The sequence below is a fragment of the Octopus sinensis genome, linkage group LG12, assembly GCF_006345805.1.
Source record: "Octopus sinensis linkage group LG12, ASM634580v1, whole genome shotgun sequence".
Classification (NCBI taxonomy): domain Eukaryota; kingdom Metazoa; phylum Mollusca; class Cephalopoda; order Octopoda; family Octopodidae; genus Octopus; species Octopus sinensis.
The window spans coordinates 16,698,298-16,713,297 of record NC_043008.1 but is presented as its reverse complement, the minus strand read 5'-3'; the positions used below and the strand labels follow the sequence as shown (position 1 = coordinate 16,713,297).

At 33.7% G+C, this 15,000-nt stretch overlaps 1 protein-coding gene across 1 annotated transcript in view; it reads left to right on the top strand.

The window, feature by feature from the left end:
- The first annotated feature begins 11,419 nt into the window (after positions 1–11,419).
- LOC115217964 (opioid-binding protein/cell adhesion molecule homolog) overlaps positions 11,420–15,000 on the top strand; it is a 304,039-nt gene continuing 300,458 nt past the window's right edge. The window contains exons 1-2 of the mRNA XM_029787692.2: positions 11,420–11,426; positions 11,685–11,689. The gene's annotated coding sequence lies outside the window, so the exon portion shown is untranslated. The remainder of the gene's footprint in view (positions 11,427–11,684; positions 11,690–15,000) is intronic.

Below are 15,000 nucleotides of genomic sequence, written 5' to 3'. Positions count from 1 at the left end.
ACGCTCCTACATACAAGCTATGATGCTTAGTGAATTCTCACCTACACATTTAATCACACAGACACAAATACTCAAATACACACATACACAAATACGCGAATTCAAACACATTGACTTACAGAAGGACTTACTCGAAAGCAATTTGATATTCGCAAACCATGGCGAAGATATATGTTCGTCTGAGTTGGTTTCAATGTGGCTTGTGCCAGTGTGTTATGGATTTTTACCAACGTAATATATTTTTACTTTTTACCGCTACATTTTTTTTTCGTTGGTGTTGTATTCTACAGTGTCTCAATCAAATATTTATCATTATTCTGACACTATTATGCTGGCGAGTATCCTGTTAATTCTTCTATTGTTTCTGCACTTTATTCCCCCTGTATCATTTGCTTTTATACAACGTTTTTAATTGTAATCTTCATTCAACATGATTATCAATGGATTGTCAGAATAGATTCTTTTCAACTAAGATTCTGTTCATCTTCAATTCATTGTTCGAATTCTGAAAAAAAAGAGAAAAAATAAATAAATAAATACACGAAAAAAAACGACAAAAGAGAGGAAAATGACAAAATCACAAACAAACTACAAGAAAAAAAAGTAGCATAAAATACTATATATTAATGTCCGTATTATATTTCTAAAGAATATTCATTAAATTATGGAAAAGAAAATAATTACTACGTCAGATATTCTAAGAGTGTTCTAAACAACATCATTTATCTTTTATTTACTTTGACTGTTATGAATATGGTGGCAGCGGCGGCGGCGCTGATGCAGAGATGGTAAATTGCCTGACCAAATGCATCGCAGTATTACTTTTCAAATCTCTTGATTCTCAATTCAAATCGCATGAAAACCGAATTTCTTGCGTATCTTTTCTGGGCAGTTTACACAAAATACTAGTATACAATATGTAATCGGTTTGGTTGATTGAACTGTAATTTATGAATAAGAAAATCTAACTTCGTCCTACAGATGCGACCGTAACCTCACACAAACACTTACCCGCGGGCGTACGCAAACTGACACTACTAACATAGGCATGCGTGAACATTTGTGTTATTATGTATGTATGTGTGTGGTTGTGTATGTATGTGTCCGTGTGTGTGGATGTGTGTGTGTAGGTGTGTGTTTCCTCAGCATCTATGCATACAAGGCGCTGGAGTGGCTATTTGTAAGTAGCTTGCTTACCAACCACATGGTTCCGGGTTCATTCCCACTGCGTGGCACCTTGGGCATGCGTCTTCTACTATAGCCACGGGCCGACCAAATCTTTGTGAGTGGATTTGGTAGACGGAAACTGAAAGAAGCCCGTCGTATATAGTATATTCTAATTCGTTTCCCTTTCTGTCTTGAAGTACACACCGACCTCAATCTTTTGTCTTTATTCTGTTATATGATTCAATTAATTGACAACGACCATGCTGGGGCACCACCTTGAAGAATTTTTAGTAGGATGTATCGTCCCCAATACTTATGCTTTGAAAGCCTGGTACTTATTCTATCGGTCTCTTACGGGGATGTAAACACACCAGCACCGGTTGTCAAGCTGTGGGGCGGGGGGAAAGCGCAGGCACAAATACACACACATATATATATGCATATATATGAGGGGCGTCTTTCAGTTTCCGTCGACCAAATTCAGCCACACAGCTTTGGTCGGGCCGAGGCTATAGTAGAAGATAACCTCCAGCCATGTTGTTGGAAAGCATGCTTCTGATCACCTAGCCACATGTGTGAGTCCGTACATGTGTGTGTGTATATAAGCACATATGAATGTAGCTGCATGTTTAAGTTTTACCCTCTATTTGACGGATGAAAAAGAATGTACTAAACGTAACATACTTTGCCGTCATCTAAAAATAGACGCTATTTCCAACACATGGTGAGCACGCCTGGAGATTTATCTGACATGAAACTAAAATGCAATACAATATATGTATACACACACACATACACACACACACACAACACACACATTTATACAACCACACATACGTTTATGCATTCCTGTGTGTGGGCTTCTTTGTATTTACATGTGTATGGTCATGCTTCTTCATTGACATTAACGAACATGCTGAATGCTATCAAACAGATCTGGATAAAGTAAAAGCACTAACACACTATCATACGCATGAACGCACACACACGGACACGCACACACAGACATACACGCACAGACTTGCTGATGCACACACTTGCTCATGCACTAATACACGTACACACTTGCTCATGCGCACGCAAACACAAGCGCAATCAATCATAGGTTCCGCATACACATATATAAATATCAGGAAAGCGGAAGAACGGATGAGAGCGCGCGGAATGTGAGGAGTAGCTGACTCGGTATGCGTTAGATATCGCTATACAGAATGAAAGCGAGGAGCATTCTGAAGGTTTGGTGTAGGTTATTTTTATATATATGTAAGACAATTTGTTTCACCATGTGAATCTAATATTCTATTACGTATAATCAGCGTTCCATTTTTACGTTGGAAATATAAATGACACTGATTGTATTTTTAAAGTGAGTTAGATACTTCAAAGCATAATTCTAAACTATATTTTGATAAAATGCACAGGAAGCTACTAGCTGTGCTTCCATTTCCAATTTCTGTCAATGTTATTGTTGCGCTGTAGAAAATCGATCCATCCAGCGACTATCATTTGAGATAAGGAGGTATATTAACTATATATTTGCGTGCAATTGTGTGTATAGTAGTATTGTGTACAATTTCATAATGCATATTCTAATAGATTTTATATTGATTAGAAACATTAAGTAACTAAAGTAGAAAGAGCACTTTTGTTATTATTATGATTTGATACTAACTTATTTTGAATTGGTTTTTGTTCTTTGTTTTTGTTTTTTTCTTTTTGGTCGTTTTGTTTAAGTTGCCAGTTCTGTAGAAAGGAAATGTCTTTGAAGATAATCATTTTCTTTTTTTAGCAATGAATGGCAAATAGAACTATAATATTTCTTATATGTATAAACATGTGTGTGTGTCTCTCTGTGTTGTGTGTCTGTGTATCCGTGTGTAAATACAACCCCCTTTTATATACAAATACAAATACATATATAATATATATAATTATAATATATATATATATATATATAATATTATATATATATATATAATATATATATATGCATGACAGAGCTTGTAGGCGTGTGTAACACTTTTAGTGTCGCAAAAATCCTTCTTGGCAAAATATATCAGGCACTTGAAAAGTCTCGAGAAAATCATTGAGAGCATACATTTCATTGGTGAATCTGACCTCTTTTAAAGTCTTCCTTGACATCTAATGACTTATGATCTGGATTATTGTGTTCCTGAGAACTTGCTTGACTTTTAGCATATCATATGCATGAACAGTAACGTTTTGTGAGGCAGACAGAGTCCAAAGTGACCCTCTCTTTGAACTCTGTAACAAGGATTTTCAGTAACAAGGATTTGTCACAGTAGAGGCTAAGGAGTTTTACTCTATCCTGCAGAGAAGCAAACGAAGCTTCATAATATTTAATATTCATAAGAAAATTAGAACATCTGATTTCGAAATTCCTTGGCTGGTCTGCGCATGATCAGCAGCACAGACCACGATGCTAAAATGCGATGAATTCAGTTTAAAGATACGTGTATCTGCATGAGGGGAAATAATCAAAGTGAGTCGGAGGAAATGCTTACGTAAGAGGTTTCGGCTATCATCATACTTTAAAGAAGTTTGGTTGTACAGTGCTACTGCGAAACTCCACCTGGTTTTAATATTATTGTGGAGGAGAGTTAAGTAACAGGATCTCGCTGTTGTTATGATGTTTCTGATTTCGGTGGAAAAGTTTGCTTTTGCAACTAAAACAGTCGTGTTCAAACGAAGAGAACGGAGAGTAAGAAAAGCTGATCGATCAATAGATGTGATCCTTGAAATTAAAGAATTGTGATGCGTGTTGGAAATCGTTGAGTCTAAGACATAAAAATGCATTTCTTGCATGGATGGTTATAGCAAGTAAAAGAAATTAAACGTTAAGCAGAAAGATCTTGTACCTAACGCAGAACAAAATACATGAGCAGCAGATATGCAGTGGGACAGAGGAAGCTTGCGTGACGTATGTTATAGAAAATGGTGTGGTCGAAGCTAACTGGATTCCTTATGGGAGGTCTACATTATTAATCCATCCATGACTAACCTTACATGCTAACCCTAGACTGAATCGGCTTCTATCAGTATGATATGACAGCATTCAAAACATTTTTCTCAGTGAGTGTCTGGTGGTATGATAAAATTTATCATGTATTCTTACAGATGTGCTAAGACAAAAATGCCCCAGAATTAGAAAACCACCGTCACATTAAACAATATTGTACTCGAAAAGAGGAAACGTATAGGTAGCAAACATTCCTTGTAAAAATGTCTGCTTTAATAAAAGCAATAAGCATTCTGTGAATTAAGATATATTGAATCTTGAGAGGAAAATATGGGGCAGGTACTTAGAAGAAAAGCCTAAAATATACAAAAGTCAAGGAAATGCATGAAACACGATAACCGAGATGTACAATACTCAATAGCGTAGCTAGGAAGAGTCGGTTTGGTGCGGTGCGGCTTGGGCAGCACACTTTTCGGTCTGTTAGATAAGACTGCATAGGGCCCCGGGGAGACATATGGAGGCAAACAGATGGGCTGCCCCGGATGAAACACAGTATATCTCTTCCATTGATTCTGGTTTCTGCAGAAATGGAATGCTGGGGTTTGTAGTTATGTGGTGTATGCTCTACCTGAGAGTCACTGAACTTAGGTAGGGCAGCAGGTACATCCAGGTGACTTCGTCTGAGATATGTGCGTTGAAAAGTTTCAAGGATTCTATTTCCAAATAGTTCATGTTTTGAATCATGAGAAACACTATTAAGTGAGGGGAAAAATATATGAAATTTTTAAAATAATATCCTTGCTCTTATTCAGAGTCATTCGTTATCTATTTACCAATTCTTCTGTTTTCATTATAAAATAATTCTGGCTAGTGATTCTCGTATATGTATGCTGTACGTTACACGCACATGCATATACACATGCACACGAATGCAGACACAAAAATGCAGACACACACATACACACACTATCTCTCTCTCAAACACACAAGCAAACTTTCTCAAACACACTATGAGAAATAGTTCAAATTTATCAGTGGTGTGAATGTGAACAACAGACACAAATACAGGTATATCAAATACCATACAACATAAATTCTCGATTTATTAAATCTATCTCTTCCTCTAAACGATGTATCGTATTTACAAAATCAAGACCATTACTTGGGTACACACAGGTTCACACACACTCATGTATGTATAGATAAATAAATAAATTGATGAAAATATAGTTATGGATATATGAGTCTATATGTGAAACTTCTGTCATCAATGTACCCCGTTGAATACTGTATTCAGGTAACATGTACAACTTATTAAAATGTCTATCTGAACTACTTTTGTAAATCTAAGGCTATAAAACCGAATCTCAACTTGAAGAATGAGATGATAATTATTCCTCGTCTTGCAATAATATTCCAAGCTTCATGTCTATGAAATTTCTACAAGTACTTCATTGATGTGTGTCATATTATGTACGGCTTTAACATTTCATTCAAACTATAAATTTTAATATTTGAATATTATAATTATAGTTATTTTATTGTACGTGTGGAAAAGTCCATAGAATTGAATACGACATCCATTGCATAACTTCGCCAACAGCGATCACCAACGTTTTACTTAAATTAACTTGTTGCGTATATCACACTCTTATCACTTTCGTTTAATTCCATCCACATAATAAAGATATAACAGCATCCTATCATTTCTATAACGTCTGTATTTATTTCACATGCATTAACGAGATAAGGCTTCAATGGCCTCGATTTTGTGGTCACAAATATCCATCAAGGTGGTCATGATTATTCATTACGTTTCGAGAGAGTTATGTCATTTTTACTTTTCCCCGCAAATCATAAGCGTCGTCGAATGGGATATGAGATATCAATAACAAATACAATCTCTCGGCCAAACCGCTTTTGTCGATACAATTTCTCAATGTCATAAACGTAGCGGCTATTACTAGTTTATCCATAAATTCCGTACTCTAATAAATACGATAAACAAATACAACTTGCAATATACATCATATCCGTGTAGCTACGGCATTTGTATCTTTGAGTGAGATATACATCGATTCAAACATCGTATCATATAGTTCTATCGATAAATCATGTTCTACGCCCAATGGATGTTGAAAGTGATTTGTTTTGTGATGTTTCATTATTTTTATTTTTATTTTTTTAATATTAATACATCACTCCAGCGAACAAGAGTTAAAACATTATCTATTGTTTCGCTTACAGATAGAGATGAATTCATTCTATGCTTACATATTTACCAACATGTCCGGACATAATTGCCCTACATTTACCGAGATCCATGAGATAGTTTTGTCTCTAGAAAACATTCATATGCTCAGCATGAAATATTGAACATTCAATCTTTCTATTAAAATTGCTCTGAAAGCCAACATAAAAAATGTCACTTTCATTAATATTGCATCATGAAAAGATAATGGAGCTACCGTCCAATGTCTTTTATCTTACATATCGGAATTCTGGTAGTTGTTGTCATTTTTACCGTTGTTGTTGCTGCTGTTCTTGTTTGGGGTTTGTATTCTTGTTATAAAACAACCTTTAATAGCAAATATATATCGATCATCGATTGTAAAACTTTTTGTCTGCTTTTATCCAACACACAACGAATATGTTAGCTTCAGCATTAAACTGCCAATAGATTCCAGTTTCCATACAGTATTTTTTAAAAAATACGATCAACGTATAAATTGTAAGTTAGCCTAAAGGAAAAGCAGGCATATTTGAAACCATACATATGAAAACGTAAAAATAATAATAAAAAAGTGTCAATATCTTAGGTACATAAGCTCAACTTGCTTTTCTTCAGTGTGAGAATTCAATATATATTTCAAAGCTTCTAAAGAAGTGTTATATAGATTTTGAAAAAATACCACTGTGCAAGAAAGTCGCAGCGTAGATAATCGATAAATTGACAGACATCCAACAGAGAGTTTCATAATGTATAACTTCTGTCTATCTTGCTTGCAAAACTCCATGGGTTACGCCACTCAATGCCAAATAATTCATGCGTATTTTGTGGCAAAATTATAAACGAAAACAAAAACAACGTGTTATCAGGTTGTTTCAGTCGAATTCTGGTTACAAACAGCAATTCCAGGAACCGAAATTCCAGACAACATAGCTCTGACACTACTTGTTGCCAGCGTCCCCACCACGGTGAGGGGATGGACTTAGGGGATGCAGCGTTATAAATATGTTAGGAAATAAGGTCCAGTAATCTTCAGTAATTTGTCAAATAGAATTCCCTTGCACATAATACTGATTGCATCATGCTTAATTGAAATTTGTTTGAGTAAAATTTCAGCGAAAGAAGCATGATGCCTTTAATCAATACATACCACAATATAACTTCACAATTCCTTGTATAAGTTTCTCTCTTCGAAAAGTGGAACATAACATGTGCCAACAGAAACCTGCATTCAATTCTTCACAAACACGTATTTTGATTTGTATAAGTAATATTCATTAACATGCATTGAACATAGGTGCAAACTCTTTATGCCTAAGGTAAGAAATCGTTCTGCATAGCGGTCATTTTCTTATTATAAGACATCGCTTCACTGCACTTAAAGTACTTCTTTAGCTCACGTAGAGGGGATGCGATTCGTAACTGTCATTTCTTGTAAAGGAAAACAAGCGATGTTTATTGCTAATGCCATTCAGTTTCAAATATTTATCAACATCATCATCATCATCATCATCATCACCATCGTCATCACTGGCGTTGTTATCGATTTCTGCACGTGTTTTGTGTATATATATATATATATTTTCTCATTTTCGATCTCGTGACACATTTTCCTCCGATGATGTTTCAACGAACTATTTACTCTTCGAATATTCAAATCAGATAACTGAAACAATACAGAAGTTCCGATCTGAAAGAGAATCATATTATTATTTCTAAAATAACAATACATATGTAATGTTGCATCGAGATTATCATTTTCTGAGATATCAGAAGCCATTTGGATTCGAGAATATTTCGTGCATATACATTAAAATGTGGGGAAAATACTGCTCTTAACGTCACTACTAACATTTCTTTTCAAATCTCGTATCTCTCGTAGGAATGGATGAGATACATATGTTGTCTTGTTTCGCATATATTTGTTATAAGATATATATATATATATATATATATAATATATATATATATATATATATATATATATATATATATATATATATATATAAGGATGTATATACAAATATATATGAATATATATATATATATATATAATATATATATATTATATATATATATATATATATACATATATAAATGTATCTACACACACACACACACACACACACACATATATATATATATATATGCTATTTGATCATAAAATGAATATTGAATGTTGAATTATTGAATACTGAATATCTGGAAATACATCGTGAAGATCTTTACTATATAAAATATTTTAAAATTGTCCTTTGTAATAGATAATAGATTGTATATTTCCCGATACAGAATTTTTAGAATGTGTTTCCATCAATGTATTTGTTGCTGTCAGGTCGGGTGGACTATGACATTCAAAAGTGTTTGTTTCTCAATTATATATACCTTTCCTTTTAGTTATAAAATAAAAAGTTCTATTTTGATTATCGTAATAAACGTCAAGCAGTGTTCCACACTTTGATAAGTTACACTGTAAAAGATTGATAAAGGATTACTCTTTTACTCTTTTACTTTTTTCAGTCATTTGACTGCGGCCATGCTGGAGCAGCGCCTTTAGTCGAGCAAATCGACCCCGGGACTTATTCTTTGTAAGCCCAGTACTTATTATATCGGTCTCTTTTGCCGAACCGCTAAGTGACAGGGATGTAAACACACCAGCATCGGTTGTCAAGCAATGCTAGGGGGATAAACACAGACACACAAACACATACACACACATATATATATATACATATATACGACAGGCTTCTTTCAGTTTCCGTCTACCAAATCCACTCACAAGGCATTGGTCGGCCCGGGGCTATTCCAGAAGACACTTGCCCAAGGTACCACGCAGTGGGACTGAACCCGGAACCATGTGGTTGGTTAGCAAGCTACTTACCACACAGCCATCTTAACCACAAAATATTTACAACTCAATAGTGTTACTATTGACTGATTAGTTTAGCGTTTGTGTTTTTTGTCATTTTTTATTGGAAGCCATTTATTGTTTTGAATGTTAGATATCGTGGGGCTACTTGATCGGTGCTTAATATTGTGTATACGTTTAATGCATTTTGGGTGTTAGTTAGAATAAAATAGGCGCCTTCACTGCAAACACAAAATTTGAAACATTTCATCTTTGTACCACTGCAGTTACGAAATGATCTACAGATTCCTACAGATCTGTATAGATAGAAATCATGCGTGTTTAATGTCGTGTGAGCAAACCTAAACATGCGTGTGACTAAGTATTTAAAAAACACCCACGTATTTTATATTATAATTAAAATGCTTAAGGACCATGCTGCGTACGCAATTCTTTTAACTCATTAAAATTGCTAAACAAAATAACATCAGTGATTTCTTAAGTGTATAAAGACAAGGCCCTGCTTACAGTGCTGATAATTATTATAATTGTACATTATTAAGAAAACTAATGATATTTCCCTTATTTAAATCACTATTTGCATTGAAAAAGCTTTCATCCTCTTTATTAATTTCTATTGTTTATCATTAGCTTTTTTTTTCGCGTATAATTCCAGTTAGCTTTTGATTTTAAATTCCTTATAATTAGGAGCACATCCTTTTCTAAACTTGAGGCTAAAATAGTTTTAGATGGGAAATTCGATAATTAAAATATATAAATAAATAAATGAATAAATAATAAATGACTTTAAGAAATCAATAATTACGTAATAAATATATCAAAAAGATGCAGCAAAGAAATGCAAGTTTTGCTTCGAAATAAAATAAATGATTGTCAAAATATTTAATTATCATAAATCTTTAAACGAAGGAAACAATAGAAACACGACCGGACATTAAACAGTAAATTTCCAAAATTCGCTTGCCAAGTTTTAATTACAGTTCAATTCTAAATACTCATGGGACAATATATATATATATATGCATATATATATATATATATATATATATATATATATATTTATACATACCTACATACATACATATATATATATATATACATATATATATAGGTATATATGTGCGTGTATATGTATGTATGTATATGCATATGTATATGTGCGGGAGTTATACATTTACATGCGAACATAGTTACAATCGTATACATAGGCATTATTCTCACGAAATCTATACAACTTATACCTGCTTTCAGTTATATTTGCTATGTGTGTGTACATACATGCAGACATAAATACAGGAAGAAAGATATGTATTCATATACATATAAGTATAAAAGTATGCATGTGTATATACCTACCTCTATGTATATACCTATATGATTATGGATTTATATTTATTGATACATACATACATACATACACACACACATATATATATATATATATATATTAAACATAACATACATACACTTTATCTAGGAGTATATATATGTATATAATATATGTACGTTAAAGTGTGCGTTTGTGTACATATGTATATATGCATATGTAGATTTTGTGTGTACGTTTATATATAAACATACACACATATATACATGCCTACATTCATGCATACTTATGTGTTTGGTGGGGTGTCTAACTGTTAAATGTAATTGCTAGTTTAGGTTAAATAGATTCATCACTGACTTGTTCCTGTTCTGATGGCAAATATCTTCAAATGTACAAGTCAACTATCGTTCCCGAGAACATTTTCCTAGTTTCTTATATAAACGTGGGTATATTAGATAATATAGTCACAGAAAAGGTTTCCAGCAAAACTATTTATAATCAAAAATCCGTAGACTCAGAGTCGGGTTCAAAATGCATACAAAATGCATAGCGATAAGAATGGATGCCGCTGGCATAAGCGCGTTTTAACAATACACATGACGGATCGACATTGACCAGATCGGAAGCTGTAACGACATCCACCATGACAGGTGGATGTTGTTACTGTTAAGATCACATACTTAACTGCATTAGAAAACATTAAATGATACAATAACAGAAAACAAATCGAATCTAAGAGTCTATTGTCGTCCTCCATAAACCTCTATTAACATAACTAAATTACAAAATAGCAAATTTCTGAGTATAGGATCTGATACCAACTGAAAATAACGAAGTATATTTTGCATCAGCAGTAAATACAGTAATTTTATATCTCTCTCTTTAGAAATGAAACAAGTGCAACACATCAAAGTTCTTTATTTAAATATATGGGATTAAAAAAATTGGTTCACCAATTTTTCCGTAATTTGGAAGATCGTATGAGGGGAAAGGAGTCGCAATGGCCCAGTGGTTAGGGCAACGGATTGCGGTCGGAGAACAGCAGAGCTCAAGGTCAATCTTTGTCAAGCGGCTTCACTTTACGTGCTTTAGCTTTTTACTATGGCAACAGTCTGGGTACTTATTGATCAGACCTCGTATACACATACTTAAAGAGGAGGGACAATGACCCAGTGGTTTAGGCAGCGGACTTGCGTTCCTAGGATCGCAGTTTCGATTCCCAAACCGGGCGTTGTGTGTGTCTATTGAGCGAAAATACCTAAAAGTTCTACGAGGCTCCGGCAGGGGGAGGTGGTGACCCTTGTTGTACTCTTTCGCCACAACTTTCTCTCACTCTCTCTTCCTGTTTCTTGAGTAACCCTGCAATGGACTGGCGTCCCGTCCGGCTGGGGAGAATACATACGCCATAGAAAACAGGAAACCGGGCCCATGAGTCTGGCTAGGCTTGAAAATGGTGACGTTTATCGTTTTTATAAGGGGAAAACCATATTGCAACGGACGCAGAAGCTGCAGGTGCTGTAATGCAGAAAGCTGGTTTATTCTGAAAATCTCACAGTTCACTAGCTACTGTCTAAATGCTACGAGCGAAGCCTTTGTTAGATGTCCAATGGTCATGAACTTTTACTAATTATTTTGATTACTTTCATAAATTTTTGTGTGAATCTTGTAAACCTATATACACTAAAGTGCGTAAATCTCTAAAGAGATATATATTTGCATGTCGTTATACCATTAGCTGAACTTCACTACGTTATATTCATAATTTCTTATTTCATGAATTACCACAAATCATTATCCAAAACAGACCACCTCACACTATACATTTCACAATTTTATATAATATATTATATATCTTATTATATCATTCATTATTTTCTATTATAATTAATTTATTTTATTTGCAAAACACTTTAATTGTTACCTTTAAAAAGAAGTCTTTTTGAAAATTTAATTTTTATAATTTTAGTACATCGTTTTTAATTCTATTTTCCTTTTAATTTTGTTAGATTTGTGTTTAATTTTCTTTCTATAATTATGTTTATTTTTGAAATGCTTAACTAATTTTTATGTTTTCTTTTAATTTTCAGTGGTTAAATTTTGTAAATTTCTATTTGTCAAGTTTTGAAATTTTTAATCGTTTCATATTTGATTTTGTAATTTTCATTTTTATAATTTTTCATGTCTTATTTCTTTAATTTTCAAACATTTCCATTATAATTTTTTTTTATTTAATCATTTAATTTTTGACCTATAATTTTGAATTTTATATATATAATTTTCACTTTTATTTAATTCTAAATTTTCAATTTATATATGAATCCTCACTATGCAGAACCATAACGCGTATATAACGAATTTTTTGACCGAATGACAAGCTGTATTGTTTTACTGGAAGCGCTAACTTCTTCAGTTGTATAGTTTTGGCAGCACGGATAGTATCCCTTCCAGTAATAGACAAACATATCAACTGTCAGGTTATGATCGACGGTAGAATAAGCTACAAAATTATATCCAATATTGCCTAGAACCCGCGTGTACTGGATGTAATGATAGCATGCCTGTATTATATGTTAACATAGGATTTTATTTCAAAAATAGCGTTGACGAGAAGTGTTGGACTTTTTCTCTTCAACGGATTTTTACACCAATGATAGCCCAATATTATCAATAGCTTTTTTTGCTTCGAGATCCACCATTCCCCCAAGATAATGATATATGTAAGTACGTATGCATGCATTTATTTATTTACACAGACACACACACACACGCACATATACACGGAGTTTTATCCGTCGAAAGATGAGTATCACTAGAAGGCTAGTCTTCCTACAGTGAGTAACATCAGAAAATGCATAGAGCAATTGTAAGTTTATTTTTACCAAATGCGTTGGTGGTTGTACAAAATGAAGATATGAACAGCTATCTTCAAGAATAAAATATTTATGACTTTAAAATATATTTAAGCCAAACAATTTTTTTTTCATTTATATAGGTACACCCACAACTCTTCTCTTACTCACTCCGCCTTCTAATTTCGCTCTGGCATTCTTTCTTCCCACTGTGTGTATCAGGAGTGTTTCTTTAGTTCCTTTTCACAATTTCTGCCGCAAGACTTGCGCACTCATCCTGCTGTTGCCAAGTTAATTCTCTCTCTACCTCTTTATTAATCTCTGACTTTCTATAACGCCTGATTGGAGAAATCAGCCAACCACCTAACCAACATTTATATGAACTATTACTTATATTCATGTGTGTATATATATATAAATGTGTTTTTTTGTATGTGTGTGAATAAGTGTGTGTGTACGTGTCTGTATGTATATAGACCTATGTATGGATCTATGTAAATATGTATGAATATATGTGTATATAAGCATTATATATACATATGCGTACATATATGTATGCATTTATACGTACATATGTATATACTATATATATATATATATACATATGTATATATATAAATGTATATATATATATAGATATATACATATATATATATATATATGCATATGCGTATATATATAATAAACATCTCTCTCTGTCTCTCTCAATATATGTATGTGTGTGTGCGTGTGTGTGTGTATGTGTGTGTACGTGAATGTGTTTGTGTGTGTGTGTGTGTTTGTGTGCAAGTGTGTGTGTGAGTGTAGATGCACTCGCTTATTATGATAATTCATCGCAATATTATGCAGGAGATATTTCAGCTGTATATCTTAAAATATTCATACGTATTCCGTATGTATTTCCTTTTAGAAGTGAACCATGTCGAGTAAATCTGATGTTGGGAAGTGATGCGCAGAAGTGATGTTTATTCTTATATATATCGTATTTAGTTGAACTTTAGTTTTCCACTTCATGGCTACGTGGTAAGAAATTTCCAGTGCCAACCGCATTGTTCCACGTTCAATCCTACTGACTGACACGCTGGGCAATTGTGAATGGCTATCGTAGACGAAAACTGAAAGAAGTCCACGTGTGTATACATATTTGTGTGTATGTATGCATGTATGTTTTTTTATGTATATGCATGTATGTTTGTGTGTGTATCTCTATGTGCATGCGCATATTTGTGTCTGTGTTTTTTCCACACCAACACTTGGCAACCGGTGTTGGTATCCTTAACGTCCCCGTAACTAATTGTTCCACGAAAATCGCATTAGAAGTGAAAGAAGTCCACGTGTGTATACATATTTGTGTGTATATAAGCATGTATGTTTTTTATGTATATGCATGTATGTTTGTGTGTGTATCTCTATGTGCGTACGCATATTTGTGTCTGTGTTTATTCCACAGCAACGCTTGGCAACCGGTGTTAGTATACTTAACGTCCCCGAAACTAATTGTTCCACGAGAATGGTATTAGAACTGCCAGGCTTAGAAAAAATATTTTTGGCTCGACTCATTCAATTAAAATTCATGAA